This window comes from Vidua chalybeata, chromosome 9 (genome assembly GCF_026979565.1).
Source record: "Vidua chalybeata isolate OUT-0048 chromosome 9, bVidCha1 merged haplotype, whole genome shotgun sequence".
In the NCBI taxonomy this organism is placed as follows: Eukaryota; Metazoa; Chordata; class Aves; order Passeriformes; family Viduidae; genus Vidua; species Vidua chalybeata.
In genome coordinates this window covers 4,556,389-4,571,303 of record NC_071538.1, presented here as the reverse complement: position 1 = coordinate 4,571,303, position 14,915 = coordinate 4,556,389, and the positions used below count along the sequence as shown (strand labels likewise).

At 55.9% G+C, this 14,915-nt stretch overlaps 6 long non-coding RNA genes across 7 annotated transcripts; all 6 read left to right on the top strand.

Annotated features, from left to right (window-relative positions):
• Positions 1 to 471: 471 nt before the first annotated feature.
• Positions 472 to 1,546, top strand: LOC128792191 (uncharacterized). The gene is made up of 4 exons (XR_008432338.1): positions 472 to 1,033; positions 1,114 to 1,141; positions 1,249 to 1,419; positions 1,503 to 1,546. It is a non-coding gene; the product is annotated as an uncharacterized LOC128792191 (long non-coding RNA).
• A 66-nt stretch (positions 1,547 to 1,612) lies between these two features.
• Positions 1,613 to 3,200, top strand: LOC128792190 (uncharacterized). The gene is made up of 5 exons (XR_008432337.1): positions 1,613 to 1,722; positions 2,622 to 2,687; positions 2,768 to 2,795; positions 2,903 to 3,073; positions 3,157 to 3,200. It is a non-coding gene; the product is annotated as an uncharacterized LOC128792190 (long non-coding RNA).
• A 3,323-nt stretch (positions 3,201 to 6,523) lies between these two features.
• Positions 6,524 to 8,162, top strand: LOC128792189 (uncharacterized). Its single transcript, XR_008432336.1, has 5 exons — positions 6,524 to 6,684; positions 7,584 to 7,649; positions 7,730 to 7,757; positions 7,865 to 8,035; positions 8,119 to 8,162. It is a non-coding gene; the product is annotated as an uncharacterized LOC128792189 (long non-coding RNA).
• A 10-nt stretch (positions 8,163 to 8,172) lies between these two features.
• Positions 8,173 to 9,815, top strand: LOC128792192 (uncharacterized). Of its 2 annotated transcripts, XR_008432340.1 has the most exons (5): positions 8,173 to 8,338; positions 9,238 to 9,278; positions 9,383 to 9,410; positions 9,518 to 9,688; positions 9,772 to 9,815. It is a non-coding gene; the product is annotated as an uncharacterized LOC128792192 (long non-coding RNA). The 2 variants fall into 2 exon arrangements; XR_008432339.1 differs by lacking the exons at positions 8,173 to 8,338; positions 9,238 to 9,278 and having other exon boundaries at positions 9,301 to 9,410.
• A 10-nt stretch (positions 9,816 to 9,825) lies between these two features.
• On the top strand, positions 9,826 to 11,469 carry LOC128792188 (uncharacterized). The gene is made up of 5 exons (XR_008432335.1): positions 9,826 to 9,991; positions 10,891 to 10,956; positions 11,037 to 11,064; positions 11,172 to 11,342; positions 11,426 to 11,469. It is a non-coding gene; the product is annotated as an uncharacterized LOC128792188 (long non-coding RNA).
• A 103-nt stretch (positions 11,470 to 11,572) lies between these two features.
• Positions 11,573 to 14,363, top strand: LOC128792193 (uncharacterized). The gene is made up of 3 exons (XR_008432341.1): positions 11,573 to 11,645; positions 12,544 to 12,609; positions 14,341 to 14,363. It is a non-coding gene; the product is annotated as an uncharacterized LOC128792193 (long non-coding RNA).
• Positions 14,364 to 14,915: the final 552 nt, after the last annotated feature.

Genomic DNA, 14,915 nt, shown 5'->3' with positions numbered 1-14,915 from the left:
CAAGGGGCCACAGGTCAGTGACTCTAGGAAACTGCCAGCGGGCGAGGCGGCCTTCCTCGGCACCGGACGTGGATACTCATCCCCGGATGTCCGAGAGATAAGTGGAGGGCTGGGACCCTGAGAGGGGATGGAAGCGAGGCGCTGGGAGGGCTTTTGGAGGCAGCTTTGGAGATGGGGGTGGCCCTTTAGGCCACATAAAGGAAAAGCCTCACAGTGCTGAAGTGCTCAGGGCAGAGCAGTGCCGGTGCACGGTGTGTCACTTGTCTGTCGTGCCTTCTGTGTCTTTTGCCTTAGTCCTTTGAGGGGCTTATCGGAAGCCCAGGCGTCCATCTTTGCCTCTCTCATCTCTGTGTTCCTCGGCCCCGTGCTGATTCCTTCTCACCTTTGGCTCGGGAGCCCGGACAGGCCTTGGAGTAGCATCCGGTCAGATGTCTTTTGAGGTCTTGTTCTGGGCTGTTCTCGACAGCTGTGATTTGTGACAATAGTGACAGCAAGGATGCGTTCTAGCAGATTAGGACTCGTAGCAATGCGGAGATCCGTAGAGCATTCTGACGCTAGGATTCTCGGGCATCCGTCTCTGCCTTGCTTGGAATAGGTCATTCAGTTAGCATCTTGTTCCTGCAGGGTTCTCTGAGCCTTAGAGGCTCGCCATCAGTCTCAGCTAGGTCATCTCATTCTGCAGTCTCTGGCTCCCTGAGGGCATTCTTCTCGCTCAGAGCTTTCTCCCCCTGTTGTGTCCCCTTGTTTGTCTTGTTCTGTGTCACGGGTGTCTGGGTATTTGGCCTGGAGCTGCTCTGCCCTGCTGCATAGCGTGGTGTAGGTCTAGAATGGGGCGTGTCCTGGGGCCTGGAAATTTGTAATGTGGGGTGTATTTGGACTCTAGATGGGATCTGTAGATTGATGAAGGCTATCTGGAGCTGTTAAGTTATCCTGCAGTGCTCTGACTTTTGTCCTAACGTTCTTTCAGGAGCAGCCAGATGGAATCCGTGGCAGAGGGCCCCGTCACGGGTGAGGGGGGGGGTCCCCCGAGAAGGTCAGTCACCGTTTGTCTTTGCAGGGGGAGTATAAATGGTGCCTCTGTATTACAGCTATTTTCTTTGTTGTTATTTTTAGGAACTAAAGCCAGTTACTAGCAGTCAAGGTAAGTGGGCAAGGGGAGCAGTGAGCGGTGGCAGGCAGCAGTTGTTCTTGCTCCGGTCTCAATTCCCGGTGCAGCTCTTAGGCTCCGTTCTTGTTTGCGTGCTCTAGGCGGTCAGCTGGTATTACGCCGAGAGCCCCCTCAGCAACGGGCCCGCAGACCCCCGCTTCGTCACTCTCGTGGGAATTCGGGAAGCGGTGCACGGAACTGTGATGAAGCCCTGATCTTTGTCATTTGAAGGTGTCACCCGGGGAGCCTTCAGGAGCGGCCGAGGAGTTGCTGTAAGTCGGGGAGCTAGGGAGGAGGAGCCAGGGTCCACTCGAGTTTCAGCGATGCCACGTCACCTCGTCTCCTCTTCACCCAGGCAGACCCTGCCGCGAGGGCATCGGCCTCCGGGCGCGGCCAGATGAGGCGGACGTTCTTAGGAGAATGGTGAGTAGCAGAATTGTTATTGGTTATTGGCCTCTGTGTAGCTAAGATCCTGCAGTGATGTTTGGTGTTCTTGATTGTAGCTGAGCAAGGGGCCACAGTCGGTGACTCCAGGAAACTGCCAGCAGGCGAGGCGGCCTTCCTCGGCACCCGACGTGGGTACTCCTCCCCGGTTGTCCGAGAGATAAGTGGAGGGCTGGGACCCTGAGAGGGGATGGAAGCGAGGTGCTGGGAGGGCTTTTGGAGGCAGCTTTGGAGATGGGGGTGGCCCTTTAGGCCACCTAAAGGAAAAGCCTCACAGTGCTGAAGTGCTCAGGGCAGAGCAGTGCCGGTGCACGGTGTGTCACTTGTCTGTCGTGCCTTCTGTGTCTTTTGCCTTAGTCCTTTGAGGGGCTTATCGGAAGCCCGGGTGTCCATCTTTGCCTCTCTCATCTCTGTGTTCCTCGGCCCCGTGCTGATTCCTTCTCACCTTTGGCTCGGGAGCCCGGACAGGCCTTGGAGTAGCATCCGGTCAGATGTCTTTTGAGGTCTTGTTCTGGGCTGTTCTCGACAGCTGTGATTTGTGACAATAGTGACAGCAAGGATGCGTTCTAGCAGATTAGGACTCGTAGCAATGCGGAGATCCGTAGAGCATTCTGACGCTAGGATTCTCGGGCATCCGTCTCTGCCTTGCTTGGAATAGGTCATTCAGTTAGCATCTTGTTCCTGCAGGGTTCTCTGAGCCTTAGAGGCTCGCCATCAGTCTCAGCTAGGTCATCTCATTCTGCAGTCTCTGGCTCCCTGAGGGCATTCTTCTCGCTCAGAGCTTTCTCCCCCTGTTGTGTCCCCTTGTTTGTCTTGTTCTGTGTCACGGGTGTCTGGGTATTTGGCCTGGAGCTGCTCTGCCCTGCTGCATAGCGTGGTGTAGGTCTAGAATGGGGCGTGTCCTGGGGCCTGGAAATTTGTAATGTGGGGTGTATTTGGACTCTAGATGGGATCTGTAGATTGATGAAGGCTATCTGGAGCTGTTAAGTTATCCTGCAGTGCTCTGACTTTTGTCCTAACGTTCTTTCAGGAGCAGCCAGATGGAATCCGTGGCAGAGGGCCCCGTCACGGGTGAGGGGGGGGGTCCCCCGAGAAGGTCAGTCACCGTTTGTCTTTGCAGGGGGAGTATAAATGGTGCCTCTGTATTACAGCTATTTTCTTTGTTGTTATTTTTAGGAACTAAAGCCAGTTACTAGCAGTCAAGGTAAGTGGGCAAGGGGAGCAGTGAGCGGTGGCAGGCAGCAGTTGTTCTTGCTCCGGTCTCAATTCCCGGTGCAGCTCTTAGGCTCCGTTCTTGTTTGCGTGCTCTAGGCGGTCAGCTGGTATTACGCCGAGAGCCCCCTCAGCAACGGGCCCGCAGACCCCCGCTTCGTCACTCTCGTGGGAATTCGGGAAGCGGTGCACGGAACTGTGATGAAGCCCCGATCTTTGTCATTTGAAGGTGTCACCCGGGGAGCCTTCAGGAGCGGCCGAGGAGTTGCTGTAAGTCGGGGAGCTAGGGAGGAGGAGCCAGGGTCCACTCGAGTTTCAGCGATGCCACGTCACCTCGTCTCCTCTTCACCCAGGCAGACCCTGCCGCGAGGGCATCGGCCTCCGGGCGCGGCCAGATGAGGCGGACGTTCTTAGGAGAATGGTGAGTAGCAGAATTGTTATTGGTTATTGGCCTCTGTGTAGCTAAGATCCTGCAGTGATGTTTGGTGTTCTTGATTGTAGCTGAGCAAGGGGCCACAGTCGGTGACTCCAGGAAACTGCCAGCAGGCGAGGCGGCCTTCCTCGGCCCCCGACGTGGGTACTCCTCCCCGGTTGTCCGAGAGATAAGTGGAGGGCTGGGACCCTGAGAGGGGATGGAAGCGAGGCGCTGGGAGGGCTTTTGGAGGCAGCTTTGGAGATGGGGGTGGCCCTTTAGGCCACCTAAAGGAAAAGCCTCACAGTGCTGAAGTGCTCAGGGCAGAGCAGTGCCGGTGCACGGTGTGTCACTTGTCTGTCGTGCCTTCTGTGTCTTTTGCCTTAGTCCTTTGAGGGGCTTATCGGAAGCCCGGGCGTCCATCTTTGCCTCTCTCATCTCTGTGTTCCTCGGCCCCGTGCTGATTCCTTCTCACCTTTGGCTCGGGAGCCCGGACAGGCCTTGGAGTAGCATCCGGTCAGATGTCTTTTGAGGTCTTGTTCTGGGCTGTTCTCGACAGCTGTGATTTGTGACAATAGTGACAGCAAGGATGCGTTCTAGCAGATTAGGACTCGTAGCAATGCGGAGATCCGTAGAGCATTCTGACGCTAGGATTCTCGGGCATCCGTCTCTGCCTTGCTTGGAATAGGTCATTCAGTTAGCATCTTGTTCCTGCAGGGTTCTCTGAGCCTTAGAGGCTCGCCATCAGTCTCAGCTAGGTCATCTCATTCTGCAGTCTCTGGCTCCCTGAGGGCATTCTTCTCGCTCAGAGCTTTCTCCCCCTGTTGTGTCCCCTTGTTTGTCTTGTTCTGTGTCACGGGTGTCTGGGTATTTGGCCTGGAGCTGCTCTGCCCTGCTGCATAGCGTGGTGTAGGTCTAGAATGGGGCGTGTCCTGGGGCCTGGAAATTTGTAATGTGGGGTGTATTTGGACTCTAGATGGGATCTGTAGATTGATGAAGGCTATCTGGAGCTGTTAAGTTATCCTGCAGTGCTCTGACTTTTGTCCTAACGTTCTTTCAGGAGCAGCCAGATGGAATCCGTGGCAGAGGGCCCCGTCACGGGTGAGGGGGGGGGTCCCCCGAGAAGGTCAGTCACCGTTTGTCTTTGCAGGGGGAGTATAAATGGTGCCTCTGTATTACAGCTATTTTCTTTGTTGTTATTTTTAGGAACTAAAGCCAGTTACTAGCAGTCAAGGTAAGTGGGCAAGGGGAGCAGTGAGCGGTGGCAGGCAGCAGTTGTTCTTGCTCCGGTCTCAATTCCCGGTGCAGCTCTTAGGCTCCGTTCTTGTTTGCGTGCTCTAGGCGGTCAGCTGGTATTACGCCGAGAGCCCCCTCAGCAACGGGCCCGCAGACCCCCGCTTCGTCACTCTCGTGGGAATTCGGGAAGCGGTGCACGGAACTGTGATGAAGCCCTGATCTTTGTCATTTGAAGGTGTCACCCGGGGAGCCTTCAGGAGCGGCCGAGGAGTTGCTGTAAGTCGGGGAGCTAGGGAGGAGGAGCCAGGGTCCACTCGAGTTTCAGCGATGCCACGTCACCTCGTCTCCTCTTCACCCAGGCAGACCCTGCCGCGAGGGCATCGGCCTCCGGGTGCGGCCAGATGAGGCGGACGTTCTTAGGAGAATGGTGAGTAGCAGAATTGTTATTGGTTATTGGCCTCTGTGTAGCTAAGATCCTGCAGTGATGTTTGGTGTTCTTGATTGTAGCTGAGCAAGGGGCCACAGTCGGTGACTCCAGGAAACTGCCAGCAGGCGAGGCGGCCTTCCTCGGCCCCCGACGTGGGTACTCCTCCCCGGTTGTCCGAGAGATAAGTGGAGGGCTGGGACCCTGAGAGGGGATGGAAGCGAGGCGCTGGGAGGGCTTTTGGAGGCAGCTTTGGAGATGGGGGTGGCCCTTTAGGCCACCTAAAGGAAAAGCCTCACAGTGCTGAAGTGCTCAGGGCAGAGCAGTGCCGGTGCACGGTGTGTCACTTGTCTGTCGTGCCTTCTGTGTCTTTTGCCTTAGTCCTTTGAGGGGCTTATCGGAAGCCCGGGCGTCCATCTTTGCCTCTCTCATCTCTGTGTTCCTCGGCCCCGTGCTGATTCCTTCTCACCTTTGGCTCGGGAGCCCGGACAGGCCTTGGAGTAGCATCCGGTCAGATGTCTTTTGAGGTCTTGTTCTGGGCTGTTCTCGACAGCTGTGATTTGTGACAATAGTGACAGCAAGGATGCGTTCTAGCAGATTAGGACTCGTAGCAATGCGGAGATCCGTAGAGCATTCTGACGCTAGGATTCTCGGGCATCCGTCTCTGCCTTGCTTGGAATAGGTCATTCAGTTAGCATCTTGTTCCTGCAGGGTTCTCTGAGCCTTAGAGGCTCGCCATCAGTCTCAGCTAGGTCATCTCATTCTGCAGTCTCTGGCTCCCTGAGGGCATTCTTCTCGCTCAGAGCTTTCTCCCCCTGTTGTGTCCCCTTGTTTGTCTTGTTCTGTGTCACGGGTGTCTGGGTATTTGGCCTGGAGCTGCTCTGCCCTGCTGCATAGCGTGGTGTAGGTCTAGAATGGGGCGTGTCCTGGGGCCTGGAAATTTGTAATGTGGGGTGTATTTGGACTCTAGATGGGATCTGTAGATTGATGAAGGCTATCTGGAGCTGTTAAGTTATCCTGCAGTGCTCTGACTTTTGTCCTAACGTTCTTTCAGGAGCAGCCAGATGGAATCCGTGGCAGAGGGCCCCGTCACGGGTGAGGGGGGGGGTCCCCCGAGAAGGTCAGTCACCGTTTGTCTTTGCAGGGGGAGTATAAATGGTGCCTCTGTATTACAGCTATTTTCTTTGTTGTTATTTTTAGGAACTAAAGCCAGTTACTAGCAGTCAAGGTAAGTGGGCAAGGGGAGCAGTGAGCGGTGGCAGGCAGCAGTTGTTCTTGCTCCGGTCTCAATTCCCGGTGCAGCTCTTAGGCTCCGTTCTTGTTTGCGTGCTCTAGGCGGTCAGCTGGTATTACGCCGAGAGCCCCCTCAGCAACGGGCCCGCAGACCCCCGCTTCGTCACTCTCGTGGGAATTCGGGAAGCGGTGCACGGAACTGTGATGAAGCCCTGATCTTTGTCATTTGAAGGTGTCACCCGGGGAGCCTTCAGGAGCGGCCGAGGAGTTGCTGTAAGTCGGGGAGCTAGGGAGGAGGAGCCAGGGTCCACTCGAGTTTCAGCGATGCCACGTCACCTCGTCTCCTCTTCACCCAGGCAGACCCTGCCGCGAGGGCATCGGCCTCCGGGCGCGGCCAGATGAGGCGGACGTTCTTAGGAGAATGGTGAGTAGCAGAATTGTTATTGGTTATTGGCCTCTGTGTAGCTAAGATCCTGCAGTGATGTTTGGTGTTCTTGATTGTAGCTGAGCAAGGGGCCACAGTCGGTGACTCCAGGAAACTGCCAGCAGGCGAGGCGGCCTTCCTCGGCACCCGACGTGGGTACTCCTCCCCGGTTGTCCGAGAGATAAGTGGAGGGCTGGGACCCTGAGAGGGGATGGAAGCGAGGTGCTGGGAGGGCTTTTGGAGGCAGCTTTGGAGATGGGGGTGGCCCTTTAGGCCACATAAAGGAAAAGCCTCACAGTGCTGAAGTGCTCAGGGCAGAGCAGTGCCGGTGCACGGTGTGTCACTTGTCTGTCGTGCCTTCTGTGTCTTTTGCCTTAGTCCTTTGAGGGGCTTATCGGAAGCCCGGGCGTCCATCTTTGCCTCTCTCATCTCTGTGTTCCTCGGCCCCGTGCTGATTCCTTCTCACCTTTGGCTCGGGAGCCCGGACAGGCCTTGGAGTAGCATCCGGTCAGATGTCTTTTGAGGTCTTGTTCTGGGCTGTTCTCGACAGCTGTGATTTGTGACAATAGTGACAGCAAGGATGCGTTCTAGCAGATTAGGACTCGTAGCAATGCGGAGATCCGTAGAGCATTCTGACGCTAGGATTCTCGGGCATCCGTCTCTGCCTTGCTTGGAATAGGTCATTCAGTTAGCATCTTGTTCCTGCAGGGTTCTCTGAGCCTTAGAGGCTCGCCATCAGTCTCAGCTAGGTCATCTCATTCTGCAGTCTCTGGCTCCCTGAGGGCATTCTTCTCGCTCAGAGCTTTCTCCCCCTGTTGTGTCCCCTTGTTTGTCTTGTTCTGTGTCACGGGTGTCTGGGTATTTGGCCTGGAGCTGCTCTGCCCTGCTGCATAGCGTGGTGTAGGTCTAGAATGGGGCGTGTCCTGGGGCCTGGAAATTTGTAATGTGGGGTGTATTTGGACTCTAGATGGGATCTGTAGATTGATGAAGGCTATCTGGAGCTGTTAAGTTATCCTGCAGTGCTCTGACTTTTGTCCTAACGTTCTTTCAGGAGCAGCCAGATGGAATCCGTGGCAGAGGGCCCCGTCACGGGTGAGGGGGGGGGTCCCCCGAGAAGGTCAGTCACCGTTTGTCTTTGCAGGGGGAGTATAAATGGTGCCTCTGTATTACAGCTATTTTCTTTGTTGTTATTTTTAGGAACTAAAGCCAGTTACTAGCAGTCAAGGTAAGTGGGCAAGGGGAGCAGTGAGCGGTGGCAGGCAGCAGTTGTTCTTGCTCCGGTCTCAATTCCCGGTGCAGCTCTTAGGCTCCGTTCTTGTTTGCGTGCTCTAGGCGGTCAGCTGGTATTACGCCGAGAGCCCCCTCAGCAACGGGCCCGCAGACCCCCGCTTCGTCACTCTCGTGGGAATTCGGGAAGCGGTGCACGGAACTGTGATGAAGCCCCGATCTTTGTCATTTGAAGGTGTCACCCGGGGAGCCTTCAGGAGCGGCCGAGGAGTTGCTGTAAGTCGGGGAGCTAGGGAGGAGGAGCCAGGGTCCACTCGAGTTTCAGCGATGCCACGTCACCTCGTCTCCTCTTCACCCAGGCAGACCCTGCCGCGAGGGCATCGGCCTCCGGGCGCGGCCAGATGAGGCGGACGTTCTTAGGAGAATGGTGAGTAGCAGAATTGTTATTGGTTATTGGCCTCTGTGTAGCTAAGATCCTGCAGTGATGTTTGGTGTTCTTGATTGTAGCTGAGCAAGGGGCCACAGTCGGTGACTCCAGGAAACTGCCAGCAGGCGAGGCGGCCTTCCTCGGCACCCGACGTGGGTACTCCTCCCCGGTTGTCCGAGAGATAAGTGGAGGGCTGGGACCCTGAGAGGGGATGGAAGCGAGGCGCTGGGAGGGCTTTTGGAGGCAGCTTTGGAGATGGGGGTGGCCCTTTAGGCCACATAAAGGAAAAGCCTCACAGTGCTGAAGTGCTCAGGGCAGAGCAGTGCCGGTGCACGGTGTGTCACTTGTCTGTCGTGCCTTCTGTGTCTTTTGCCTTAGTCCTTTGAGGGGCTTATCGGAAGCCCGGGCGTCCATCTTTGCCTCTCTCATCTCTGTGTTCCTCGGCCCCGTGCTGATTCCTTCTCACCTTTGGCTCGGGAGCCCGGACAGGCCTTGGAGTAGCATCCGGTCAGATGTCTTTTGAGGTCTTGTTCTGGGCTGTTCTCGACAGCTGTGATTTGTGACAATAGTGACAGCAAGGATGCGTTCTAGCAGATTAGGACTCGTAGCAATGCGGAGATCCGTAGAGCATTCTGACGCTAGGATTCTCGGGCATCCGTCTCTGCCTTGCTTGGAATAGGTCATTCAGTTAGCATCTTGTTCCTGCAGGGTTCTCTGAGCCTTAGAGGCTCGCCATCAGTCTCAGCTAGGTCATCTCATTCTGCAGTCTCTGGCTCCCTGAGGGCATTCTTCTCGCTCAGAGCTTTCTCCCCCTGTTGTGTCCCCTTGTTTGTCTTGTTCTGTGTCACGGGTGTCTGGGTATTTGGCCTGGAGCTGCTCTGCCCTGCTGCATAGCGTGGTGTAGGTCTAGAATGGGGCGTGTCCTGGGGCCTGGAAATTTGTAATGTGGGGTGTATTTGGACTCTAGATGGGATCTGTAGATTGATGAAGGCTATCTGGAGCTGTTAAGTTATCCTGCAGTGCTCTGACTTTTGTCCTAACGTTCTTTCAGGAGCAGCCAGATGGAATCCGTGGCAGAGGGCCCCGTCACGGGTGAGGGGGGGGTCCCCCGAGAAGGTCAGTCACCGTTTGTCTTTGCAGGGGGAGTATAAATGGTGCCTCTGTATTACAGCTATTTTCTTTGTTGTTATTTTTAGGAACTAAAGCCAGTTACTAGCAGTCAAGGTAAGTGGGCAAGGGGAGCAGTGAGCGGTGGCAGGCAGCAGTTGTTCTTGCTCCGGTCTCAATTCCCGGTGCAGCTCTTAGGCTCCGTTCTTGTTTGCGTGCTCTAGGCGGTCAGCTGGTATTACGCCGAGACCCCCCTCAGCAACGGGCCCGCAGACCCCCGCTTCGTCACTCTCGTGGGAATTCGGGAAGCGGTGCACGGAACTGTGATGAAGCCCTGATCTTTGTCATTTGAAGGTGTCACCCGGGGAGCCTTCAGGAGCGGCCGAGGAGTTGCTGTAAGTCGGGGAGCTAGGGAGGAGGAGCCAGGGTCCACTCGAGTTTCAGCGATGCCACGTCACCTCGTCTCCTCTTCACCCAGGCAGACCCTGCCGCGAGGGCATCGGCCTCCGGGCGCGGCCAGATGAGGCGGACGTTCTTAGGAGAATGGTGAGTAGCAGAATTGTTATTGGTTATTGGCCTCTGTGTAGCTAAGATCCTGCAGTGATGTTTGGTGTTCTTGATTGTAGCTGAGCAAGGGGCCACAGTCGGTGACTCCAGGAAACTGCCAGCAGGCGAGGCGGCCTTCCTCGGCACCCGACGTGGGTACTCCTCCCCGGTTGTCCGAGAGATAAGTGGAGGGCTGGGACCCTGAGAGGGGATGGAAGCGAGGCGCTGGGAGGGCTTTTGGAGGCAGCTTTGGAGATGGGGGTGGCCCTTTAGGCCACATAAAGGAAAAGCCTCACAGTGCTGAAGTGCTCAGGGCAGAGCAGTGCCGGTGCACGGTGTGTCACTTGTCTGTCGTGCCTTCTGTGTCTTTTGCCTTAGTCCTTTGAGGGGCTTATCGGAAGCCCGGGCGTCCATCTTTGCCTCTCTCATCTCTGTGTTCCTCGGCCCCGTGCTGATTCCTTCTCACCTTTGGCTCGGGAGCCCGGACAGGCCTTGGAGTAGCATCCGGTCAGATGTCTTTTGAGGTCTTGTTCTGGGCTGTTCTCGACAGCTGTGATTTGTGACAATAGTGACAGCAAGGATGCGTTCTAGCAGATTAGGACTCGTAGCAATGCGGAGATCCGTAGAGCATTCTGACGCTAGGATTCTCGGGCATCCGTCTCTGCCTTGCTTGGAATAGGTCATTCAGTTAGCATCTTGTTCCTGCAGGGTTCTCTGAGCCTTAGAGGCTCGCCATCAGTCTCAGCTAGGTCATCTCATTCTGCAGTCTCTGGCTCCCTGAGGGCATTCTTCTCGCTCAGAGCTTTCTCCCCCTGTTGTGTCCCCTTGTTTGTCTTGTTCTGTGTCACGGGTGTCTGGGTATTTGGCCTGGAGCTGCTCTGCCCTGCTGCATAGCGTGGTGTAGGTCTAGAATGGGGCGTGTCCTGGGGCCTGGAAATTTGTAATGTGGGGTGTATTTGGACTCTAGATGGGATCTGTAGATTGATGAAGGCTATCTGGAGCTGTTAAGTTATCCTGCAGTGCTCTGACTTTTGTCCTAACGTTCTTTCAGGAGCAGCCAGATGGAATCCGTGGCAGAGGGCCCCGTCACGGGTGAGGGGGGGGGTCCCCCGAGAAGGTCAGTCACCGTTTGTCTTTGCAGGGGGAGTATAAATGGTGCCTCTGTATTACAGCTATTTTCTTTGTTGTTATTTTTAGGAACTAAAGCCAGTTACTAGCAGTCAAGGTAAGTGGGCAAGGGGAGCAGTGAGCGGTGGCAGGCAGCAGTTGTTCTTGCTCCGGTCTCAATTCCCGGTGCAGCTCTTAGGCTCCGTTCTTGTTTGCGTGCTCTAGGCGGTCAGCTGGTATTACGCCGAGACCCCCCTCAGCAACGGGCCCGCAGACCCCCGCTTCGTCACTCTCGTGGGAATTCGGGAAGCGGTGCACGGAACTGTGATGAAGCCCTGATCTTTGTCATTTGAAGGTGTCACCCGGGGAGCCTTCAGGAGCGGCCGAGGAGTTGCTGTAAGTCGGGGAGCTAGGGAGGAGGAGCCAGGGTCCACTCGAGTTTCAGCGATGCCACGTCACCTCGTCTCCTCTTCACCCAGGCAGACCCTGCCGCGAGGGCATCGGCCTCCGGGCGCGGCCAGATGAGGCGGACGTTCTTAGGAGAATGGTGAGTAGCAGAATTGTTATTGGTTATTGGCCTCTGTGTAGCTAAGATCCTGCAGTGATGTTTGGTGTTCTTGATTGTAGCTGAGCAAGGGGCCACAGTCGGTGACTCCAGGAAACTGCCAGCAGGCGAGGCGGCCTTCCTCGGCCCCCGACGTGGGTACTCCTCCCCGGTTGTCCGAGAGATAAGTGGAGGGCTGGGACCCTGAGAGGGGATGGAAGCGAGGCGCTGGGAGGGCTTTTGGAGGCAGCTTTGGAGATGGGGGTGGCCCTTTAGGCCACATAAAGGAAAAGCCTCACAGTGCTGAAGTGCTCAGGGCAGAGCAGTGCCGGTGCACGGTGTGTCACTTGTCTGTCGTGCCTTCTGTGTCTTTTGCCTTAGTCCTTTGAGGGCTTATCGGAAGCCCGGGCGTCCATCTTTGCCTCTCTCATCTCTGTGTTCCTCGGCCCCGTGCTGATTCCTTCTCACCTTTGGCTCGGGAGCCCGGACAGGCCTTGGAGTAGCATCCGGTCAGATGTCTTTTGAGGTCTTGTTCTGGGCTGTTCTCGACAGCTGTGATTTGTGACAATAGTGACAGCAAGGATGCGTTCTAGCAGATTAGGACTCGTAGCAATGCGGAGATCCGTAGAGCATTCTGACGCTAGGATTCTCGGGCATCCGTCTCTGCCTTGCTTGGAATAGGTCATTCAGTTAGCATCTTGTTCCTGCAGGGTTCTCTGAGCCTTAGAGGCTCGCCATCAGTCTCAGCTAGGTCATCTCATTCTGCAGTCTCTGGCTCCCTGAGGGCATTCTTCTCGCTCAGAGCTTTCTCCCCCTGTTGTGTCCCCTTGTTTGTCTTGTTCTGTGTCACGGGTGTCTGGGTATTTGGCCTGGAGCTGCTCTGCCCTGCTGCATAGCGTGGTGTAGGTCTAGAATGGGGCATGTCCTGGGGCCTGGAAATTTGTAATGTGGGGTGTATTTGGACTCTAGATGGGATCTGTAGATTGATGAAGGCTATCTGGAGCTGTTAAGTTATCCTGCAGTGCTCTGACTTTTGTCCTAACGTTCTTTCAGGAGCAGCCAGATGGAATCCGTGGCAGAGGGCCCCGTCACGGGTGAGGGGGGGGGTCCCCCGAGAAGGTCAGTCACCGTTTGTCTTTGCAGGGGGAGTATAAATGGTGCCTCTGTATTACAGCTATTTTCTTTGTTGTTATTTTTAGGAACTAAAGCCGGATACTAGCGGTCAAGGTAAGTGGGCAAGGGGAGCAGTGAGCGGTGGCAGGCAGCAGTTGTTCTTGCTCCGGTCTCAATTCCCGGTGCAGCTCTTAGGCTCCGTTCTTGTTTGCGTGCTCTAGGCGGTCAGCTGGTATTACGCCGAGACCCCCCTCAGCAACGGGCCCGCAGACCCCCGCTTCGTCACTCTCGTGGGAATTCGGGAAGCGGTGCACGGAACTGTGATGAAGCCCTGATCTTTGTCATTTGAAGGTGTCACCCGGGGAGCCTTCAGGAGCGGCCGAGGAGTTGCTGTAAGTCGGGGAGCTAGGGAGGAGGAGCCAGGGTCCACTCGAGTTTCAGCGATGCCACGTCACCTCGTCTCCTCTTCACCCAGGCAGACCCTGCCGCGAGGGCATCGGCCTCCGGGCGCGGCCAGATGAGGCGGACGTTCTTAGGAGAATGGTGAGTAGCAGAATTGTTATTGGTTATTGGCCTCTGTGTAGCTAAGATCCTGCAGTGATGTTTGGTGTTCTTGATTGTAGCTGAGCAAGGGGCCACAGTCGGTGACTCCAGGAAACTGCCAGCAGGCGAGGCGGCCTTCCTCGGTCCCCGACGTGGGTACTCCTCCCCGGTTGTCCGAGAGATAAGTGGAGGGCTGGGACCCTGAGAGGGGATGGAAGCGAGGTGCTGGGAGGGCTTTTGGAGGCAGCTTTGGAGATGGGGGTGGCCCTTTAGGCCACATAAAGGAAAAGCCTCACAGTGCTGAAGTGCTCAGGGCAGAGCAGTGCCGGTGCACGGTGTGTCACTTGTCTGTCGTGCCTTCTGTGTCTTTTGCCTTAGTCCTTTGAGGGGCTTATCGGAAGCCCGGGTGTCCATCTTTGCCTCTCTCATCTCTGTGTTCCTCGGCCCCGTGCTGATTCCTTCTCACCTTTGGCTCGGGAGCCCGGACAGGCCTTGGAGTAGCATCCGGTCAGATGTCTTTTGAGGTCTTGTTCTGGGCTGTTCTCGACAGCTGTGATTTGTGACAATAGTGACAGCAAGGATGCGTTCTAGCAGATTAGGACTCGTAGCAATGCGGAGATCCGTAGAGCATTCTGACGCTAGGATTCTCGGGCATCCGTCTCTGCCTTGCTTGGAATAGGTCATTCAGTTAGCATCTTGTTCCTGCAGGGTTCTCTGAGCCTTAGAGGCTCGCCATCAGTCTCAGCTAGGTCATCTCATTCTGCAGTCTCTGGCTCCCTGAGGGCATTCTTCTCGCTCAGAGCTTTCTCCCCCTGTTGTGTCCCCTTGTTTGTCTTGTTCTGTGTCACGGGTGTCTGGGTATTTGGCCTGGAGCTGCTCTGCCCTGCTGCATAGCGTGGTGTAGGTCTAGAATGGGGCGTGTCCTGGGGCCTGGAAATTTGTAATGTGGGGTGTATTTGGACTCTAGATGGGATCTGTAGATTGATGAAGGCTATCTGGAGCTGTTAAGTTATCCTGCAGTGCTCTGACTTTTGTCCTCACGTTCTTTCAGACGCAGCCAGATGGAATCCGTGGCAGAGGGCCCCGTCACGGGTGAGGGGGGGGTCCCCGAGAAGGTCAGTCACCGTTTGTCTTTGCAGGGGAGTATAAATGGTGCCTCTGTATTACAGCTATTTTCTTTGTTGTTATTTTTAGGAACTAAAGCCAGTTACTAGCAGTCAAGGTAAGTGGGCAAGGGGAGCAGTGAGCGGTGGCAGGCAGCAGTTGTTCTTGCTCCGGTCTCAATTCCCGGTGCAGCTCTTAGGCTCCGTTCTTGTTTGCGTGCTCTAGGCGGTCAGCTCGTATTACGCCGAGACCCCCCTCAGCAACGGGCCCGCAGACCCCCGCTTCGTCACTCTCGTGGGAATTTGGGAAGCGGTGCACGGAACTGTGATGAAGCCCTGATCTTTGTCATTTGAAGGTGTCACCCGGGGAGCCTTCAGGAGCGGCCGAGGAGTTGCTGTAAGTCGGGGAGCTAGGGAGGAGGAGCCAGGGTCCACTCGAGTTTCAGCGATGCCACGTCACCTCGTCTCCTCTTCACCCAGGCAGACCCTGCCGCGAGGGCATCGGCCTCCGGGCGCGGCCAGATGAGGCGGACGTTCTTAGGAGAATGGTGAGTAGCAGAATTGTTATTGGTTATTGGCCTCTGTGTAGCTAAGATCCTGCAGTGATGTTTGGTGTTCTTGATTGTAGCTGAGCAAGGGGCCACAGTCGGTGACTCCAGGAAACTG